Source organism: Podarcis raffonei, chromosome 11 (assembly GCF_027172205.1).
Source record: "Podarcis raffonei isolate rPodRaf1 chromosome 11, rPodRaf1.pri, whole genome shotgun sequence".
NCBI classification, from domain to species: Eukaryota; Metazoa; Chordata; class Lepidosauria; order Squamata; family Lacertidae; genus Podarcis; species Podarcis raffonei.
Genome location: NC_070612.1, coordinates 18,889,997 through 18,911,635, shown reverse-complemented (window position 1 = coordinate 18,911,635; position 21,639 = coordinate 18,889,997).

Sequence of the window (21,639 nt, the reverse complement as noted above, 5' to 3'; positions counted from 1 at the left end):
TCGTGACCCCATGGACCAGAGCACGCCAGGCACTCCTGTCTTCCACTGCCTCCCGCAGTTTGGTCAATCTCATGTTAGTAGCTTCAAGAACAAATAACCTCAAAAGGAGGGAGGGTTTTTGCATGGGAGAATTCAGAGGCAAAGAAGGGGTTAAGTATTTACAGCTGTTGATTTTGCTCTATCAATGTAACCCCCACATTTTCTGTTATCTTGCCAGCATTAGATCGGGCCCCTGCATTTGTTGAGATAACATCTAGCTTGACTCTGAAGGTCAGGGTGTTGTTATTTAGAGATCTTAAATTGATAATCTGCACTGCTCATGCTGTTTTCATGTTCAGAGTTGACTGGCTTGCAGAAGGCAAAGCACAAACTTGCTCCTTCAGATCTCCCATGAATTGAAGCTTGAGGGCTAATTCTTTTCAGAGAACATTTGACTCTTGGCACAGCAGTTAGCTTCTGATAAATTTGCACCAGAGGCAAATCAGGTTAGAAGTTCATTCCAGCAACACTTCTTGCTACTGAGTCCTAGCATGGTTAAGAGCAACCTTAATGTAAGCTCGAGTAATTGGAGCTTGGCATATCTAGTATGGTATGTATGGGCCCCAAGACTCACCTAATATCTATACCTGTATCTGTGGTTTCCTTCTTTTCTTTAAAAAAAAATCCGATCTGTTTCTGAGTTGCTCTGTGCTCCGTCCAGTTTGACCTGTGACCAAGGTTCCAAGCTGCTCAGTGTAAAATGAAGTTCTCTCTCTCCAGTTATCCTTATGGGGAATCTAATGGCCAAAATTTTCTCAGTTTGGCAGAAGCGGATGAAATTTGCAGGCATACAAGCTCCTCCACTTTGAATTAGGTAAAGGTAAAGGGACCCCTGACCATTAGGTCCAGTCGTGGCTGACTCTGGGGTTGCGGCGCTCATCTTGCTTTATTGGCCAAGGGAACCGGTGTACAGCTTCCGGGTCTTGTGGCCAGCATGACTAAGCCGCTTCTGGCGAACCAGAGCAGCACACGGAAACGCTGTTTACCTTCCCGTCAGAGTGGTACCTATGTATCTACTTGCACTTTGACGTGCTTTCGAACTGCTAGGTTGGCAGGAGCAGGGACCGAGCAACGGGAGCTCACCCCGTCGCGAAGATTCGAACCGCTGACCTTCTGATCGGCAAGCCCTAGGCTCTGTGATTTTACCCACAGCGCCACCCACGTCCCCCACTTTGAATTAAGTCTGCCCAATTGCAGGTACAAAGACTTTGAAATGAGGGATTCACTTTCCTTCATAATCCTGCCATTAGGAGGTGAATGTGCACAAGTAATTCATCCATTTCCCTCCTTCCCCACCCCCTCCCTACAGCTCCAGGTGCTGGCAGCCCAAGCTATGCCACTGGGCTGATGGACAACATCATTTTAATATGATAGCGTTCAGTAATGACCGGTGGGGTGGCACAAATGGACTTCCATTGCTCTCCTGGCTTACCAACACAGCTAGTCACTGTTGACTATCAAAACTGTACCAAACTCCCCATGCACCATCCCAAGATCCCCACACCTTGTTCCCTTACTCTTGCTGAGTGGCAGCAACCTGCTGGGTTGGGAAAGCAACAGATCCCAACCCTCACCCCACCGCAAGCCACTTGTACTGTGTAAAAGATTTTTTTAAAGCCATTTTGAGAGTCTCTTGGGGCTACATGGCAGGATGCAATTATTCTAAATAAACGAATAACCAAGATTTCCCAGAACATGAGAAATATAGAAACTAAAGCAAATCATGGTGGGAAATAGTGAAATTTAAAACCAGAATGAATTATCGTCTGGTTCTAGTTTCCTCCATTCTAATTCTGTGTAACTTTAAAGCCGGCAAATTTCAACAACTTTCATGGAAGGAGAGCTACAGACCTGTTTCCACTGTGTGCTCAGCAAAGCTCAGTTTGGCTGTATCATCTATTTTTTACCAGGGGCCTGTTCATAAATGCAGTAAATAAATGGAGAAATGAATGCAGTTACTTGGACATCGCTCTGACAAAATGTAGCAATTCATTTTAGATTTCTCTCCCTTTCTTGTGAGGCTAAACAAGGCAATCCTATCACAAACCTGCTCATTTTATGTTCTGGCGTGTGTTTTTCATTAATAAGGCATGAGCGTGGGACAGTCCTTTCGTGTACTTACCCTCAGGAAAACACCTACAAGTGAGGGAGGTAATAATTAACCCTGTCATTGGAAGGGAGTAAATGAGCCACAATGTAAACAAGTTACCAAATCTCATGTAATCTGTGCTGAATCAAGAAACTAAATTCTTCACTTGAACTTTCAAGGACAACGTTTTTCTTTATCCATTTATCAACTAACAGTGCCTTTGTAAAGCTGCAGGCAATAAGCATGGCTGAAGAAGAGCCATTATCTCAAATCAATGCTGACTTTACCTATTTTTTGAAAATGTTTAGGTCACCTTGTGTTTACTGTCTGATTTTATTGGTATTTCTAATGAACATTTGTTTTATGTAAAGTGCTGAGAGGTTTTGATGATTAAATGGCATAGAAATTCTGTTTAAAAAGTAGGAATCTTTTCAAAAGCTTTTCTTCCTGATATAAACCAAATGTGAGTTGTACCTTTTTGTTCAGATAGATCAGTGTTTCTCAAACATGGGTCCCTAGCTGTTGTTGACTACAATGCCCATCATCCTTAGCTAGCAGGACCAGTCACCAGGGATGATGGGAGTTGTAGTCCAACAACAGCTGGGTACCCAAGTTTGAGATAGATCATGGAGAAATGGTTTTGTACAGGTTCCTACGCTGATGTGTCTGCACAGTCTCAACAGGCAAGAGAGGAGTGATTATTTAGGACAATGGTTCAGAAGCTCTGGCCCACAAGGCTAATAATATGTGATATCAAGTGCCAAACAGAATATGACCTAGCTGCAGAGAAAGTATAGGGACTATGAATTGAACTTTCAGTTGTTTGCCCCCCCCACGAAAATTCACCAGTATTTATTGTGCATTTCTCCCAATAGGCATTTTTGTGTGTGTGTGATTTCCCACAATGTACACATTTTTGGAAGCAAATTTTCCTAAGACAATTCATTTTTGTATGTTGTTTTCATTAATATATGGGTGCTGTTGTTGTTATTTACATACTTCCCCCTACTATATGCATTTTCGAATGCACATTTTAGCCTGAGAAGCGTACTACAAACTTTGGACAAATACAAAATTCAAAGGACTGCTAAGTTTTAGTTTTGGAAGTATGGATTAGGGAGGTTCACATTAAAAAGCTAACCAATTTTCTCCTCCATGTCTAGTCTTTGGGAAATGTGGTATATAAATAACCTATGACTAAGGTTATGGAAGCTTCCAGTTCTTCTTACTGATATGACTGTTAAAACTGTTTTCTGATTATTGACGCCTAATCTTTTGCTGCTCCAGTTGCTGCGATTTTCAACTGAATTGTTTCTGGGTGCCAGTTTAACATTTATTGTTTTAATTTACAATCTGCCTTTGGGCAAGTTTCATAAAAGTGTACTGCATAAGTGGTACGCATAAATCTGGGATAATGAACCTGATGCACTCCAAACGTTGTTGAACTACAACTCCCATCAACCCCAGTTTGCATGGCCAGTGGTCATGAATGATGGGACTTTGAGTCCAACAATATCTGGAGAGCCACAGGTTCCCCATCTGTGGTATTAATAAATAAGCAAGGTAACATATTTAATTCAGAGACTCTCCAGATCAATCTAGACAGTTTCTCACAATCTCTAAGGCCATAGATTATGCTTTGCTTGGAATTATAAAGCTCTTTTCCTCCCTTGGGTGTTTGCAACAAGTACATATAAAAAGTTGTAGCTGGTAACAAATAACCCCAGAGGCCATTCATAATTCAGAACCATTAGGCCTGCATCCTACAGCAAAAGTGCTCATTGCCTCCAGTGATCCAGGTCATTGTGGGATAACTTCCAAAACTCTGCACTGACATAACATCCTTGTGGCACTGTGTAAGCTACTATAAAGTTAGCTAACCCTAATAATATATAATCATTGCCATGTGAGGACATCTCTGAAGCTTTGCATCTCTGAAGTTTGTCTTCCAGGCCATTGCAGTATCTCCTGTTCAGAATTATAACGGTTCATAGAGTTTTACAGTTGCCAAGTGAGATGCCCAGTTATGTTTGAGTTCCCTAATGCAGTGTTAGGGAGCCTATGGCCCTCCATATATTGTTGGCACTGCAACACCTGCCAAATCCCTGAGCATTGGTCACCCTGGCAGAGGCTGATGAGAGTTGTAGTTCAACTACATCTGGAGGGCTGTGGGTTCCCCAACCCTGTCCTAATGCATTGGCAAGAGGAGGTAGCTGTAGCTATGGATGGCATCAGACTGTAAATGGGAGAAGCTGAGAATATAAACACTGCCAATTTGCAAAGTCTGCCTCCATTTTGAGGAGGACGCACCCCTTTAGAGATGAGCCAATACAAAATGGGGTTGCTCTGTGCCCACCACTACCTAGTTCTCTTTGCCAGTTCTCCCTGCCTTACCCCAGTATGATTGTTTATTGTTTTCCGGACATTTTGCCAATTTCCCCCTGGTGTCATTTTTGACGTATGGCAGCCCTAGCTTGGAGGTTCTCCAACAGCGAAGGATGCAACACCGCTGCTTAGTTGTAGAGGTCATTTGAATCTGAAGTCTTCCTGGTGAAAGAGGTGGAATTTCTTAGAGTGGTAATGACAGCCCAATCCTTCAACCTGTACTTGCGCTGCACTGAGTACCTGAAGACACTACTGGGCCAGGTCATGCCCACTCATCTTATCCATCCAGGTCTCCATAACCCACACCAGGGGAGCTGCCTCATCCATGATGAAATAATGGATCAGGCTCTTATTAAACATTGAGCTGGTATCCACCAGCAACCTTACCAGGTGAGAGGGCAAGTTGAGAAGTATTATCATATTTTTATATATATGATTTTTATTAATTTTCCAATAAAGACAAATTTATAACATCATTAAACATCAAAAACTCATCACATATCTTTTTTTTTCTTTTAGACTTCCATCAACATGTTGGAAATCTTCATATCTTCATATCACAAATCTTCACATTTCTTAATTTATATTGCACTATATATATCTTATCTTACCATGTTGTTTAAACAATATTTCTACCAAATCTTCTTACAGAGCTTCTTGAAAACTTACAAACGTTATATCATTATCACAAATATTTTTAATATATTCTGTAAATTTACTCCAGTCCTCAGTGAATCTTTGGTCTCGTCGGTTGCGAATCCTCCCTGTCAATCTGTCTAGTTTCGCGTAATCCATTAATTTCGATCTCCATTCTTCAATCGTAGGCATTTCTTCTTGTTTCCATTTCTGGGCCAAAAGAGTTCTGGCTGCTATTACTGCATACAGGAATACTTTCTGATCATTCCTTTTTATTTCACCACCTAATATTCCTAATAGAAATGCTTCTGGTTTTTCAGAATTTTCAGAATTTCAGAATTTTTCAGAATTTCAGTATTTTCTTTATCTCATTATATATCATTTCCCAGAAGCACTTCATTTTTTTACATTCCCACCACATATGATAAAATGTCCCTTCTTTCTCCTTACATTTCCAACATTTATTACTCACCTTATACAAGAAGTATTATCATCTATTAATGTCTGAAGACTAAGACAGAGGAGCAGGGGCCAGTAAAAGCAGTTGGCAACCCCAGAGCCATAATAAACAAGTCTGGAAACAATGGCAGCTATCTGAGCCACAGGACAGAAACAAGAGCCAAGCTTTGTTGAGCTCTTCAGAAAAGGGCCAAGTTTCTTGGGTCATTCTAATAATAGCTACTTGTGAAGTAATTACATAGAAGGACTTGTGGGATTTTTTGTTGTTCGTTCCTGCAAACCTCGAAACCCAAGCAGAACACACTGAGACTGAATGTAATTAGGACATTACAATGTTCTTCAGTGGCCACACCTCGGAAGAAGCATTTACAGAAGACATCTTCTGAAAGAAATGCTACCAGTTTGTGGTAATGGGCTGGCTTACCTCGTTTACAGATCTTTGTGCAAAAGCAGCTGTGATGCAACGTAATCTCTTAGTTGCCCTGGTTTTTCTAAAAGCTTGAAGATTCTTGATGAAATATAAGTAGCTACATGTACATGGGTGCATATGCTGGGAGGAGTGAATGAAGTTTGGCATTGGACACGTACTTGTCAAGTGATGGCCGCTGTCCCCAAGACAAGGAAGAGTGATTCTGTTCTCCCACTTGTCCTTGTTCCATGGGTAGGCTTCCACCATTTTGGTTGATCAACTATACATATTGTGTGTTTGACATTTGGGGCTGGGGGAGGGCTGGCTTTATATTATAATGATAAGGAAGTGAAGGACATTTGCTCATCATAATACAATACAGCATTATATTAATTAATAAAAGGACTCCAGCAGGTCTTCACACAGGAGATAATTTATGGAACTTGCTATCACAAGATGTAATGAGATGATCTTGACATCAACACAGGCAGCTGTAACTGGAGATTGGTACATTCATTGAGGATAAGGCTATCAATTGGTACTAGATAGATAAATTAGTTTTTCTTACTTATTTCATGTCATCAAATGATTTATCAATAAAAGCACCAACTGTAATAATAATAATAATAATAATAATAATAATAATAATAATAATAATAATTTCAGATCTAATACTGATGCAGACTGGGATAAGCATCTCTACCTCAAAGGCTTGTTGAAAGGGGAAGGCTTTCAATAGGTTCCCAAAAGATAAACTTTAACACAGATATGTCTATTTTTTGCTAGCATTGGTAGCAAAGTATCAATGTAAGTAGGAAGGAATGATGGGTCCAAATGGATAAAATATCGGTATCTTTTCCATTATAGAGTTTACTGTTTTCCAAGTACAGTGGTACCTCAGTTTTCAAATGTCTCCATTGATGAACGTTTTGGTTTTCAAACACTGTAAACCCAGAAGTAAATGCTTCAGTTTTCGAACTCGTCTCAGAAGTTGAACATGCCATGCGGCTTCCATATTGAGTTTTCTGTACTGAGTTTTCGGTTTTTGAAAATTTCAGAACTCGAACGGTCTTCTGGAATGGATTACATTAAAAAACCGAGGTACCACTGTATTTGCTTTGCCTATGGGCACATCTCTCTCCCCCCCCCCGCCTGGAAATACAAGTCCCTCTTGCTCTTCAAATGTTGATAAATGCATGAAAACTGGACTTTGTAGATCTGCGGTGCTCTGCAGGTACAACCATCATGCCTGCATCACATGGAGCAGGCACCCCTTTCCATCATCCTCCCAGTAAGGATAGCGTACCAGTGTAGTGCAGTGGGAGTGTAACAAGAGGTGAGGTGTGCATCTCTCCATGGTTGGTCCCTAATGTGTTCCAAGTTGATAAAATCCTGTTGCTTGGTGGCCCTAGACCAGGGGTTGGCGAGGCTTATCTTGCCTGGGCTGGTTCACTGCCGCGGAGCCCCCTCCGTGGGCCAGATCATGGGTGCATGTGAGTGTGTGCACCCCTAATTTCTGGCGTCTGCGCAGATGCAATTTCCGGCGCTGCTCGGTGAGTCCCCGTGCTGCACTGCGTCGGTTTGGCGCAGTGCATGGTGACTTACCGAGTGGGCGGCTCAGTTCGGGGGCAGCTTGTGGGCTGGTAAAATGACCCCCGTGGGCTGCTTGTGGCCCATGGACCTTAGGTTGCCGACCCCTGCCCTAGACTACTACTACTACTACTACTACTACTACTACTAATATTTTATTTATACCCCGCCCATCTGGTTGGGCTTCCCCAGCCACTCTGGGTGGCTTCCAATAAAATATCAAAATGCAGTAATGCATCAAACATTAAACACTTCCCTAAATAGGGCTGCCTTCAGATGTCTTCTAAAAGTCAGATAGTTGTTTATTTCCTTGACATCTGGTGGGAGGGCATTCCACAGGGCGGGTGCCACCACTGAGAGGGCCCTCTGCCTGGTTCCCTGTAGCTTGGCTTCTCACAGTGAGGGAACCTCCAGAAGGACCTCGGCGCTGGACCTCAGTGTCCGGGTAGAACGATGGGGGTGGAACTAACTTAAAAGATCCAAACAAACTTTCTGCAACCGAGAAGGCAAGTTACACTTGGGTGCCAGGTGTAGGAAGAAGGCTCACAAGTTGAAGGCACAACATCAGGAATAGAAGTGAGTGTGAGGGACTGATTTTGCCAATGTAGGTTGACATTCGTTTTGAACTACTGTCCTGATTTCCAAAACCAACTTAACCTGCTTGAGACAGTGAACTGCTACTCAGGCGCGGAGAGAAGCAAATGATAGCTAGTGTGACACATCTGGCGTTATTGGATACCACAAAGTCTTAACGAGGGAGAATGGAATGCTTATCATGGCTTGGAGGGGTGTTTGCTGGATGCCTGGTCTGGAATGCTCTTATTAAGTGGAAACATTGCAACATCTTAGGTTCGCCTTTTCAGAAAGTGGAGCAGCAACTTTCAGTGCCCGAGGGCAAGGGAGGCAAGGGAGACGTTGACCTGTGTTTCAAGGGGAGGTGCCAAATAAATGTAGAACTGAGTAGGAGGGGGGAATTTCAGACAGACGTGGCTCTTCCCTTGCAAAGCTCAAGATATAATAGTATGTGCACCCCTTAGAATATATAAAGGTAAAGGTAAAGGGACCCCTGACCATTAGGTCCAGTCGTGACTGACTCTGGGGTTGCGGCGCTCATCTCGCTTTATTGGCCGAGGGAGCCGTTGTACAGCTTCCGGGTCATGTGGCCAGCATGACTAAGCTGCTTCTGGTGAACCAGAGCAGCGCACAGAAACGCCATTTACCTTCCCACTGGAGCGGTACCTATTTATCTACTTGCACTTTGATGTGCTTTCGAACTGCTAGGTTGGCAGGAGCAGAGACCGAGCAACGGGAGCTCACCCCGTCACGGGGATTCGAACCACCGACCTTCTGATCAGCAAGTCCTAGGCTCTGTGGTTTAACCCACAGCGCCACCCGCGTCCCCTTAGAATATATAGTATCCCCCAAATAAAGGATAAAGAGTGTTGTTGCATTCCTATGATTGACTTGTTTTGTCGATTAACCACAAAAGAAAATGCTTGTGATGGCTACTCAGGATTTGGTCCTCAAGCCGCTTAGGCTGAGTATGCTTCCAGAAGAAAATGGGGGATATACAACAGACAGAATCCAGCCAAAGATTTAAGTCTCATTGATTTTAATGAAAACCTTTAAGGATGTATGCCTGCCTCCGGCACTAATGGGCTTTAAAAGTGCTTAACTTCAGCTGGATAGCATCCATGCAATGACATGACTGACTGAATGATTTCAGAATTTATGAATATCAGTCATCGCAACCAAAAATAGAATAAAATTGTTTTCAAAGTTTTAGATTGCATCCTGTACAATTCTGGGTGCACAGCTCTCCTCCTAGAGGGGTGAAAGCAATGAGACAGTGTAGGATGAGGATACAGGATACAAAGCAGTATCCACATTTCCACATCAGTTTGTGATTTATTTATTTTTATCATGATAATTTATCAGCATTTTAGTACAATGTTCTCCCGACGTGCACATGCTTCTATGCATTTTTGCCAAATACACACTTTTTGCAAAGCAAATTCCCCGTATATAATGCATTTCTGTATAGTATTTCCACAAATATATGCATTTTTATTTATCAGCGTATGCATTTTTGTACACACTGTTTGGCTGGAGAACTGCATTGCAAAATTCACAGAAGTGCAATTTTCAAAGGATGGCTTTGTTCCAGTTCTTGCATTGTCTCGTAAAGTGAGGATTAGGTAGGTTTGCCTTTGAATGTAAACAGAATCCAATTTCTGACGTATCCCTATTTTTTTCGAAGTCCCTGTTAGTATGTTCTATAAGTGCAACATCTCATAATAAAAGAGTCTTCATATCACCCCTTCCCTAGCACTTAATAATGTTCAGCAATTGTCACAATTAATTTCTCTGCAAAAGGCCTTGTTAAGGATTTATGAATCATCTATTTGTTCCCATGTACCTTGAAGCAGCTAGTACAACCGTCCTGGAGATTTGCTATTTCTATATTCATAGAATCAAATTAAGGAGCAGGAATTGCCAATTTAGGTATACCGGAAGGTCGTGTCCTTTATGCATATGGCATATCCTTTCTGGACAAAAAGTATGAAATGTGAGTCAGTCCCCTGCTGGAGGCAGAGAAACCTAATTAGAAGGCTGTGATATTGTTCTGCTCACCCCTCACATTTCCAGCGGTGAGCAATTAAAGGGGTGCAATACTTCTTCAGGTTGGGCTTCCTTTGGAAGGTGGACACTGTAGGCTTCTTGGCATTGTGAAATGTTTCTTCAACATCAGGTCTCTCAAAATAAGGCAGTATTCTAAGGTGTGTACATTGCTCAAACTCTGTGCTTTCTTCTGGTTGTGTCTTTGTCTTAAAGCTGACCATGAAAATGTTTTCCCCCATCTCCTTGCACATGGCATTACATTAATGTAAAGTGGTACATTACACTTTGCAGCAAGAGATATCTCCCGTTCAAGTATTTCCTAGCCATTCAAATGAGCAGCTATTGAGAGCAATCAGCCAATCTGCCAGCACTTGGCAACTTTGCTAAGGCTTTGAGGCAGTCTCCAGTTCTCTCAGCCCTCTCCTGTCCTATCCTCCCCAATCTTACAATATTATTCCTTTCATGTTATGATCTGCTTGGACATTTCCTTTCAGTACCCTGCTTCTAGACTTGGTGAAACTAGGCCCTAACATGTCTTGCTTCCTACAACATCCTGAAAATCACTTCTGGGGGGAAAACAAGTTGTAACCCTGGGCCAGATGATGTTGATGATGATATTGTGAGGGCACAAGGTGTAGACAGAACAGATCTGAATTTCAATTTGAAGACAGCACACCGACACTTTGGATTTACAGAATTTCAGCTGTTTGCAATGAACAAATCAAAGAAAAGCAATTGAAATAGCTCAACACAACGGATGCTTCAAGTGGTTTCCCCAAATACAGCTGAAATTCTGTAAATTTTCATAATAAACCCTATTTGCAGTGGGGGGTGTTGAATAATTTCAATTGCAACTGTAAATTCTAAAGGGGTTTGTTCAAATTCAACCCAACATTTTCTACACTTGCCTGTTTTAAGGTTTTCCATTCCTGATGTATCTATCAGGTACCTGCTACTGTACTGTAAACATATTTCTAATAGGATGATAAGCTTCAGGCCAGAAAGAGACTGTAGCTTAGCGGCAGAGTTGCCTGAGACCCACTGCCCATCAGAGTTGACCATTCTGGGTTAGATGGACAAATAATCTGATAGGAGTGAGAATAAGTTTCCAAAATGGGAATGGTAGTTTGGAGAGGTTAAATTCTTCAACACATTTCTTCAAGAATGCTTCAAACCTGAAAATTCTCTTGCACACGATCCTGGCTAAATATCAGTCCTCAATAGATAGTTTGCATTTAGTCATGAACTTTTTCCCTTTGTGAAACAATCTGCTGAATCCATTTTGCTAACCAACACAACCTTTCCTGGAAGTCATGTTTGCTCTGTCACCTTAACCTTGGCTGTTTATAGCCACTCCTTTCAACTACCGAACACATTTAACGGATGGTCGTTTAGGATTAATACTCGTATCATTCACATGTTTTATGAGGTCACACTTTGTGACCTGTCCTGTATTCTTATAGGATAATAAATATAGCAGAACAACAACAATAAAATCATGTGCAAATGACCATAGAAAACCATCTCTTTAATTATTTCCAATATGGCATGTGAGCATAGCATGAATAAACAGGTTATTTGCAAAACAAATACTGTATAATGTACATGCTGCAAAATATGTTGAGAATATGTGCATTGCTGCAATGTTGAGGAACAAACAGAAGTCTCATGGAAACTGTGGAGACTAGCAGATTTGTAGCGTAACAACTGTGTAGACTAGTCTAGGTTCACATTGATGGTAAATTCTCTGGACTGTGGGTGTAGATAATTAAGATGTCATCAGTGTTTCTTAGGTAGAAGAGAAGCTTTGATAATATTGGCATATTATGCAGCTATTTGAATACAGTGGTACCTCGGGTTACATATGCTTCAGGTTATATACCCTTCAGGTTACAGACTCCGCTAACCCAGAAATAGTACCTCGGGTTAAGAACTTTGCTTCAGGATGAGAACAGAAATCATGCAGGGGTGGCACGGTGGCAGCAGGAGGCCCCATTAGCTAAAGTGGTGCTTCAGGTTAAGAACAGTTTCAGGTTAAGAACGGACCTCCGGAACGAATTAAGTACTTAACCCGAGGTACCACTGTACCTATGAAATTGCCATTGATCTTAAGGGAGAGTTCTCATTTACACATTTAACCAGATTTCACTGCTGCATCCCATCCCATCGTTGCATCATTTTTTGCTTTACGGATAAAGAGGTTTCTTGCAGACGTGCAGAAAATGCGGTGAGTCAAACCCAGAAGAAAGGACAAGAAGTTCAGGGAATTGGTACATGAACTTGCCACACTGGTTCATCTTGTTATGCTGTGAGAGACCTAATGCACAGATGATTCATTTGGAAACCAATTATTGGGTGGTAAAGATGTCCAGAATGAATGTTGCCTACGTTTATTAATAGCCTGCCCACTCTAATAAGGAGTGAGAACACCCTTTGCTAGTAAGGATCTACATATAAATGAACATGAATTTGTCCTTCCTCTCAAAGATGCTAGATCCATTCTCTTAATTAGTTAGAACAAAGGTTGTGGAATGTGCACAGAGGAGGGCAACCAAGATGATCAAGGGTCTGGAAACCAAGCCTTAGGAGGAACAGTTGAAGGAACTGGGCATTTTTAGTCTGGGTAAGAGGAGACTGAGAGGAGATATGATAGCCATCTTCAAATAACTCAAGGGCTGTCACATGGAAGAGGGAACAAGCTTGTTTGCTCCTGCTCTGGAGGGTAGGACTCAACCCAATGGCTTCAAGTTACAAGAAAGGAGATTCTGACTAAGGATATGGAAAAACTTTCTGACAGTAATAGCTGTTTGACAGTGGAACGGTCTCACTTGTTAGGTGGTGGACTCTCCTTCCCTGGAGGTTTTTAAGCAGAGGTTGGATGGCCATCTGTCATGGATGCTTTAGCTGAGATTCCTGCATTGCAAGAGGGTTGGACAACATGACAATTTGGATCCCTTCCAACTCTACAATTTTGTGTTGAATAGGACTAATGGTTCTGGATTCAGGTGTGGACATGAAGTTCAACAATAGTATTCATGACTCTCCTTTACTGGATTAGGCCTTTCGTTTGCTCCAGCAGGGTTCTTCTTGCATTCAGTTGGTTAGAGCATGGTGCTGATAACACCAAGGTTGCAGGTTGGACCCCAGTATGGGACAGCTATGTATTCCTGCATTGCAGGGGGATGGACTAGATGGTTCCTCAGGGTCCCTTCCAACTCTACAATTCTATGATTCTTAAGTTTGTGAACAGATGGAGAGCATTTGTTTGGGAGGCACCATGGAATGATGCACATCTTCCAAGGATCCTCCTTCAGTTGTTACCGAAAAGCTGTGATGACATGCAGTAAGCCTGCTACTTCACACACATTTAACTTGGAAGGATGGAAGACTGAAGAAACCCCAACTAAAGAATCATGGCAAGAAAAATTGATGGACTATGCAGAACTGGCAAAACTGACATATAAGCTACGGGACAAGGATAACTGTGACTTTAAGGATGAATGGGATGAAGACGCAACAAAGCGAACTGGACTCCTTGGCAGGTTTTGAATAAACATTCACAAAGTTTTTATTGATAATAATCAGCTAAATAGTTTGAGGATCTATACAACTTCATAACATGCAGAAAACAGCATTCTTAGAGAAACCAAAGATTGGAACTGAGGGAAGTCAGGGGGTGGGGGTGGATGGGTTTTGTGGGGGGGGGAGGAGAGGGAGGAAAAATGGGGGGGGGAACAAGGATGATATGTTTTTGGATAATATGTCTTGTTATAATTTTGAATTAAAAAAACAAACAAACAAAAAAACCACACATTTAACTTGTGCGCATTCAGCTTTACACACAAAACTGAAAAATAAATAAAAAGGGTGTGGGAAGGGGGCAGGCATCTTGGGAAAAATATTTCAGCAATCCCACCCACCTCTGAACCCAATGTGTTTTGACTATACACAGAATGTATAACCCCCACATAAGCAGGCTTACTGTATTGTGGAAATATTTGAAATCGCCATGGTCCTGACATGAGGCGTGAAGATACGCCAGTTTCAGGAGCCATCAGTAAATACAGATAATATTGCTTGGTAATGCATCTGGACTTAAGAGTTCCTTGCCAAATGGATTTGATGCCCATTAATATTTGAGTATGCTGCTTTTGTTTCCTTCCTGCCACCCCTCTCTTCCATGAGGGTGCAGCTCCAATGCTTTTGTTGAGTAGGTGCTCCTTGCTGTATAAACAGATGATTCAACCTTCACATTGCATTATGAATATGAGCCTGACCAAGGCATCATCAATCATATGGGCACTTTGGTAGCCTGTTTTCGCTCATGCATTCTGCAAAAAGACATCTCTGCTAGCAAAGTAATAAATGCATGTATGCAAGCTGACTGGAGGGATGATTAACCAAAGTCTCAGAGAGAGAGCTAGCAAGACATTTTGGGAGAAATTGTGTTGGTTAGGGACTTGGTGTTGGAAGGCAATTGGTGCCAGTAGGTCTTCTTTAAAACTCTGGGAAATTTACGTTATGCGTCAGTGAGAGCAGTGGTTGTTTGTGAGCGTTGCAAAAGATCCAGAAATATTTCAGAATATTTATTGCAGGCTGTTATTCAGGCTAGTCTTTTTAAAAGTCATTACTTATTTAAAGCATAAGTGGCTGACATAAGTTCAGAAGTTATGTCAGCAGGGTGGCTGACATAAGTTCAGTTTTTGAAAGATACTCCCTGCGCTTAGGGATGCAAACATAAAAGGTGAAAGGGAGAGGACAACAAGAAAAACCAGGCATCAATTCTTAATGTAACACAGTAGCTCTTACAATGGCTGTCTGCAATGGAAACAGCTGGTGGTCCTGTTCCCTGTTTCTCCTGCTGTAGCATGATGGAATGACACTTAACATTTCCTACGAAATGTCACACCACAGGCAAATGGTCTTTGTTTCTCCTGTCACCTGAGATTCGGCTGAGCAGGGCTTGGAAGTCCTTTGAGTGGAAAGAATGCAAAACCAACAAGGTGACCTTCCTTCCTTTCACCCTCCATCCCCTCCCCTAGCTATGCAGGGTTGTGGTTTATTGCAAACAGAATTAATATTTGGAAGAAGAAGCGAAGCCTTTTTCTGGCCTCTTTCACAGCTTATGCCAACACAGAGAACTACAGAACAGCAGACTCACTGTCATGCATTCACAACTTCCTTGATTTCTGACAAGTTTGTAGTGTTTGTTGTTCATAGCACACAGGAAGGAAAGTCAGAAGGTTTTTGACATTGTTGTCCCTGGAGAGATGCTGGCTACAAAGCTGATCAGGATGGTTTGGACCAGTTAATACTTGGAAATACCTTGCCTGTTCGGCAACAGGCAACAATAATAAAGATGCAAAGATATTCTTGCTAATCAGTCCTGCTAACTAAACTCTTCTCTTCTATTCTATTCTTAAGTTAAGTTTGCAAAAATTGTATACCATGGAAACTTCAGTATAGGTGCCAATATACATCACAGTGGTTTAAAGGTAAAGGGATCCCTGACCATTAGGTCCAGTTGTGACCGACTCTGGGGTTGCGGTGCTCATCTCGCTTTATTGGCCGAGAGAGCCTGCGTACAGGTTCCAGGTCATGTGGCCAGCATGACTGAGCTGCTTCTGGCAAACCAGAGCAGGGCACGGAAATGCCGTTTACCTTCCCGCCGGAGCGGGATTTATCTACTTGCACTTTGACATGCTTTTGAACTGCTAGGTTGGCAGGAGCAGGGACTGAGCAATGGGAGCTCACCCTGTCGCGGGGATTCAAACCACCAACCTTCTGATCAGCAAGTTTAACCCACAGTGCCACCCACGTCCCCAACAATATAAAAACATAAGACGATAAAATCATAAAGAGTTACAAACAAGTTTAAAGCTGATCTACTGATTTCAGGCATATTTTGTATTTAGTCTATGGATGTAATTTCATTGTTGATTTTTTGTTGTTCATTACTAAAAACCTTTTTATTAATGTTACGGGTATAGAGATTTTTGCTGCTGCTGCTGCTACAACTATTTAAGTACAGACTTTCTCACTACTTAATTGCACTATTATACTGACGTGTAACTAGCTAGTAAATAGTAATGACATTAATGTAATGCAATGAATGCCAATACTGATTTCATTCAGTAACAATTTCGTAAGTAAGAAAATTGACAACTGTTACATGTTTCCCATTTACGGAGAAGAGAAGCCGGAAGAAAATCTGTTTGTTGTTGTTGTTGCTTAAATCAGATAATAAAGGTCAATAAGTTTTTTTACTTGGAAATCTCACCTGCAAACTGGCCCACGTGGTTTCACTGCCAGTTTGCTAGTCTACCACATCCTGCTTTGTATGAGCAGCTTGGTTCAGAAAGACATGCCTCTCGGAAAGATGTGCTGCAAGAATCTTACTTCCCTTTTCCGTGTGTACCTGAAGATAGAACAGTTGCTTCAGAAAACTGCACAATAACATAATGACTTGTATGTGTATGCTGACTGGTCTTTAGAAGACTGGTCATTTCATGAATGAATGAATGAATGAATGAGCTTGGCCAGAACCTGAACAGCAGTTGGTTCTGCAGGACTGGATGTGGTGAAGTGGATTGGCCGAAAAGCTGGCTATAGCTCATGAAGAAATTGACTGGCTTGTGTGATTCATTGACTTCTAATTCAGAAGCCAACAAAAGGATAATTCTTAAAATCCATTCCATGCTGGTGATCTGAGGGAATGCTGAGAAATAAACGTCCACAAGTGGGGTGGGGGAATTAGGTAACTGGGACAGTTGCTTGCAGTTGGCCTGGTTCACTGAGGCTTCTGTACATGCAGCAAAAGGTTTGTAATCTGCAGCAGCTTAACCTCCTCAGTGGATGATTCTTTAAATTGTAAGCGACGTGTTTTTCATGTAATTGACAAAATGCAAATACTGGCGTGTTTCTGGTTGTTCAATTCCTATGGATCAGGAAGCTCCACAGTGTTTGAATGGCAAATCATGATTAAAACGATGGGAGCTTCTTATGCAAAACGCTGCACTGCAAGGCCAAAGAGCAGCATTCTTGGTGAAGGAATCAACAAATTAATCCTGCATCCACACCATATATTTACATCACATGGCTTCCAGTGAGGAATCTTGCTGGCTGTAGTTTACCTCATGCAGAGCTACATTTCCTAGCACGCCAAACAAGCTGCAGTTCCCAGGATTATTTATGGGAGGCCCTGCACTTTTAATGTATAGTAAGGATGGCATTCATGTCAGAGGTGAGGTGTTTGGTGCTTTTTTATTTGGTGGTGGTGGGGAGGAAATAAGGGGACACATGATGAAAGTGTATGGCATTATCCACGCTATGGAGAAACTGGGTAAGAAAGAAATATCTCCCTCCCTTGTTGAGATGGGGGAGAAGTTATATTCCATTAACATTTAAAGGAAAACATGCAAAATTTACACTTGATGAAACAATAAAGGTAAAGGGACCCCTGAGTGTTAGGTCCTGTCGCGGATGACTCTGGGCTTGCGGCACTCATCTTGTTTTACTGGCCAAGGGAGCCGGTGTACAGCTTCCGGGTCACGTGGCCAGCATGACTAAGCCGCTTCTGGTGAACCAGAGCAGTGCACGGAAACACCGTTTACCTTCCCGCTGGAGCGGTACCTATTTATCTACTTGCACTTTGTGCTTTCGAACTGCTAGGTTGGCAAGAGCAGGGACCAAGCAACGGGAGCTCACCCCGTCACAGGGATTCAATCCGCCGACCTTCTGATCAGCAAGCCCTAGACTCTGTGGTTTAAATGCTATGGGGTCCCTTTACCTTTTACCTAACACTTCTTAGTACCCTTAATGAACTACAACTACCAGCAATCTTTGGGGGAAGCCGCGACTTTTTAAGGTGGTATCACAGTGCTTTAAATGCATGGTGTGCATGTGGTCTTAGAATCTTCCCCACAAGTGGGAGCCCTGAACACCCAAAAGTTAATGGAACTACCACTTAGACTGGTGCATGCACCCTTGCACCTATTACAATTTCTCCTCCGACATGTTCAGCAGTGGCAATTCACCATGAATATTTTACTGGAGGTCTTCCAACCAGTCATTGTCTGGGAAACAACCCTGGCACTGTAGAAGCTCTGTTGATGCCTCTTCCTGCAATCTGTTCTTCTGTTTTTTCCCCCTCAGCCTAAAGGTTTCTTCTGCGCAGAGTTTTTCCCTCCTCTGCTTGGAAAAACAAGTGGTATCTGTGGGTAGCCTTCCGTTGCAGCTGAACTTGAAATGCCCTGCCACGAATGAATGTTATTGCTTTCCCACCATGCGACACGATAAAGCCACTGTGAAGAACACCGCTGAGGTCGGGCAAAAGTCTTCATTAATTTGTGTCCTCCCTCCACAGCAATCCATTGCTTTATTAAAACAACACAGGAGTGGGACAGTTTCTGTCCCGAAAACTCAATGTCAGAAACTTTCTCTTGTTTATCTTCAGCAGCCAAGCTGAGATGACCATTACGGCTGTGCACAGATTAATGAGGTTTTAGTTGACTGATCTGTATTTATTTATTACATTTAAATAAATGTGGATGTACCCCCAAACCTCAACATGCACATATTTTCTATACTGAAGGACAAGTGCTTATATTGAAGGACATACATTTTAACAAATAATGGCGGCTGCTTGTTGTTAGAATGGAAGACTGGTTTCAAAGTGAGTGCAGCTGTTTTGGTGACAGGAATTCCTGTTTCTAGTATATAACTGAGGTCTAATAAATGTTATATAAAATAGACCTTAATCTCCTTACCTGGTTGCAGAAGTGATCGAGGCAACAATTTCTTCTCTCCTTCCTTGCTGCCTGGGTTGCTGTTAGAGCATAGAAGTTCTGCCTTACTGGCCTTCAGATGGCAGATGAAATCCTTATAATTTCAATGTTATGTTTAACTGAGTCTGGTTTTAAGATGGGGTGGGGTGGGGGTTGTTTTGTTTTCTGTCTCTTAATGCTGTTCTTGTTGTTTATTTTATGCTGTATTTGGTAGTACCTGTTCTGTTCCACTTTTGGATTTTATTGTCCTTCATTGTAAACTTCTCAGAGAGCATTGCTATGGGACGTTATGGGGATTTAAACAATGAAACAGTGATGACTATCTTCTCATTAGGGGGGAAAAATGACCACAATCTAATTCAGAGTTAAGTGCTCTTAAGCCTCTTGATGGCAACGTGCTTAAGTGAGTTTCACTTTTTGTTGGATTGTGGCCACCATTGTCTTGCAGACATAAACAGCAATGTTGCAATGGAAGACATTGTAATTATATCTGGAGTAACCAACTCTGTTGCAATGGGATAAATATGTCTGGAGTTACCAATTTACATGTTCATTTGTTTTTACAGATACCAGAAATGTCATTATTTTCATTTTTGCTGTTTGCTAAGCGAATACACTTGCAGTTCCATCCAGTAAGGTACTTTCCCTTTCTGGGATATGAATACCAAAGAAATAGCCATTAAATGTTTAAGAGGTCTCTCATAAAAGATAGACACTCTAACACTTCTAAAAATATATGGCAGATGACCTCAAGTGCATGCGAGTGAGCACATTTATACTGTGCGCTAGTAAACTTATTAAAATATGTTTCTCCTGTGACAAAAATACCAGATGTTCTGATATTTGAAGATGAAATATTTCTTATTTGGACAGGATTATGAAGCACCTAGTGAAGTAAACAGAATATTTATATATATTATAGAGAGGCTGGATTTGTTTAACAAGGATATAAAAAAATTTAATAAGCGTTTAGAAGTTTAGAGTAGGAAAAGTCGCATTTCCCCAATGTTTCCTTACCTGATCATTTCTGCATTTCATGTGATATGTCACATGCTGTAAAAGCCACCTCTGGAAACCTAGTGGAATCCGGTGTATATCTAATGCTTATTTAATTGTTTCCTGAAAAAGAAATCTGTTTGTGGGAGTTCTGCACTGCAATTTCACGTGATGAAATTTGGGGCAGTATCCTGGCCTAGACAGCATCTTGAGAAGTAGAGACGTCACCTTGCCAACAAAGGTCCGTATAGTTAAAGCCATGGTTTTCCCAGTAGTGATGTATGGAAGTGAGAGCTGGACCATAAAGAAGGCTGATCGCCGAAGAATTGATGCTTTTGAATTATGGTGCTGGAGAAGACTCTTGAGAGTCCCATGGACTGCAAGAAGATCGAACGCATCCATTCTTAAGGAAATCAGCCCTGAGTGCTCACTGGGTGGACAGATTGTGAAGCTGAGGCTCCAGTACTTTGGCCACCTCATGAGAAGAGAAGACTCCCTGGAGAAGACACTGATACTGGGAAAGATGGAGGGCACAAGGAGAAGGGGGCGACAGAGGACGAGATGGTTGGATAGTGTTCTCAAAGCTACCAGCATGAGTTTGACCAAACTGCGGGAGGCAGTGGAAGACAGAGGTGCCTGGCGTGCTCTGGTCCATGGGGTCACGAAGAGTCGGACATGACTAAACGACTAAACAACAACAACAACAACAACATCCTGGTGTAAAGTTCTTTCCCACCATTTGAAATTTGAAGAGTAGCATGGCTATCTATTGACCAAAAAGCCACCGTTCCATAACACAACCAAGTATTGCAGTGTAAAATGAATGATAGAAATTGGGACAGAAACACTAGCATTATAACCAGGAAAACAAACACAATAAACCCACAACCGAGTGCAGCTCAAACATTAGCTGCATGTGTGAAGACAGCTTGCACATTTGTTCAGTGTAATGTAGAAACAAGTCTATTGTTATGAAGATTATGAGGTGTCCTTCCTGCCCTCAGGCATTCACCTGTTTTACATCTATGTTGCTTCCAGCAGAGTTCTATTAATAAGAACCTGGACTGAGGCTGAGGAGGTTTAGTTGAGAATACTTTCCTTGCTCACAGCGACATGCAGACTGATGTTCTTTTCTTCCAGAATCTGGAACCCAAGAATGAACCAAGGCATGGATCTGCTGTAGACGTTACATCAACTGGTTATAATGGCCTCTTCTGTGTCCAGGGCAGCTGTCTACCAGCTCCATCTGGGACGCAGGCTGAGACCCTACCTGCCCGCAGACTGTCTTGCCAGAGTGGTGCCTTCTCTAGTTATCTCCCACTTGGACTACTGCAATGTGCTCTACATGGGGCTACCTTTGAAGGTGACCCGGAAACTACAACTAATCCAGAATGCGGCAGCTAGACTGGTGATTGGGAGCGGCTGCCGAGACCATATAACACCAGTCCTGAAAGACCTACATTGGCTCCCAGTACATTTCTGAGCACAATTCAAAGTATTGGTGCTGACCTTTGAAGACCTAAATGGCCTCGGCCCAGTATACCTGAAGGAGCGTCTCCACCCCCATCGTTCTACCCTGACACTGAGGTCCAGCACCGAGGGCCTTCTGGCGGTTCCCTCCCTGCGAG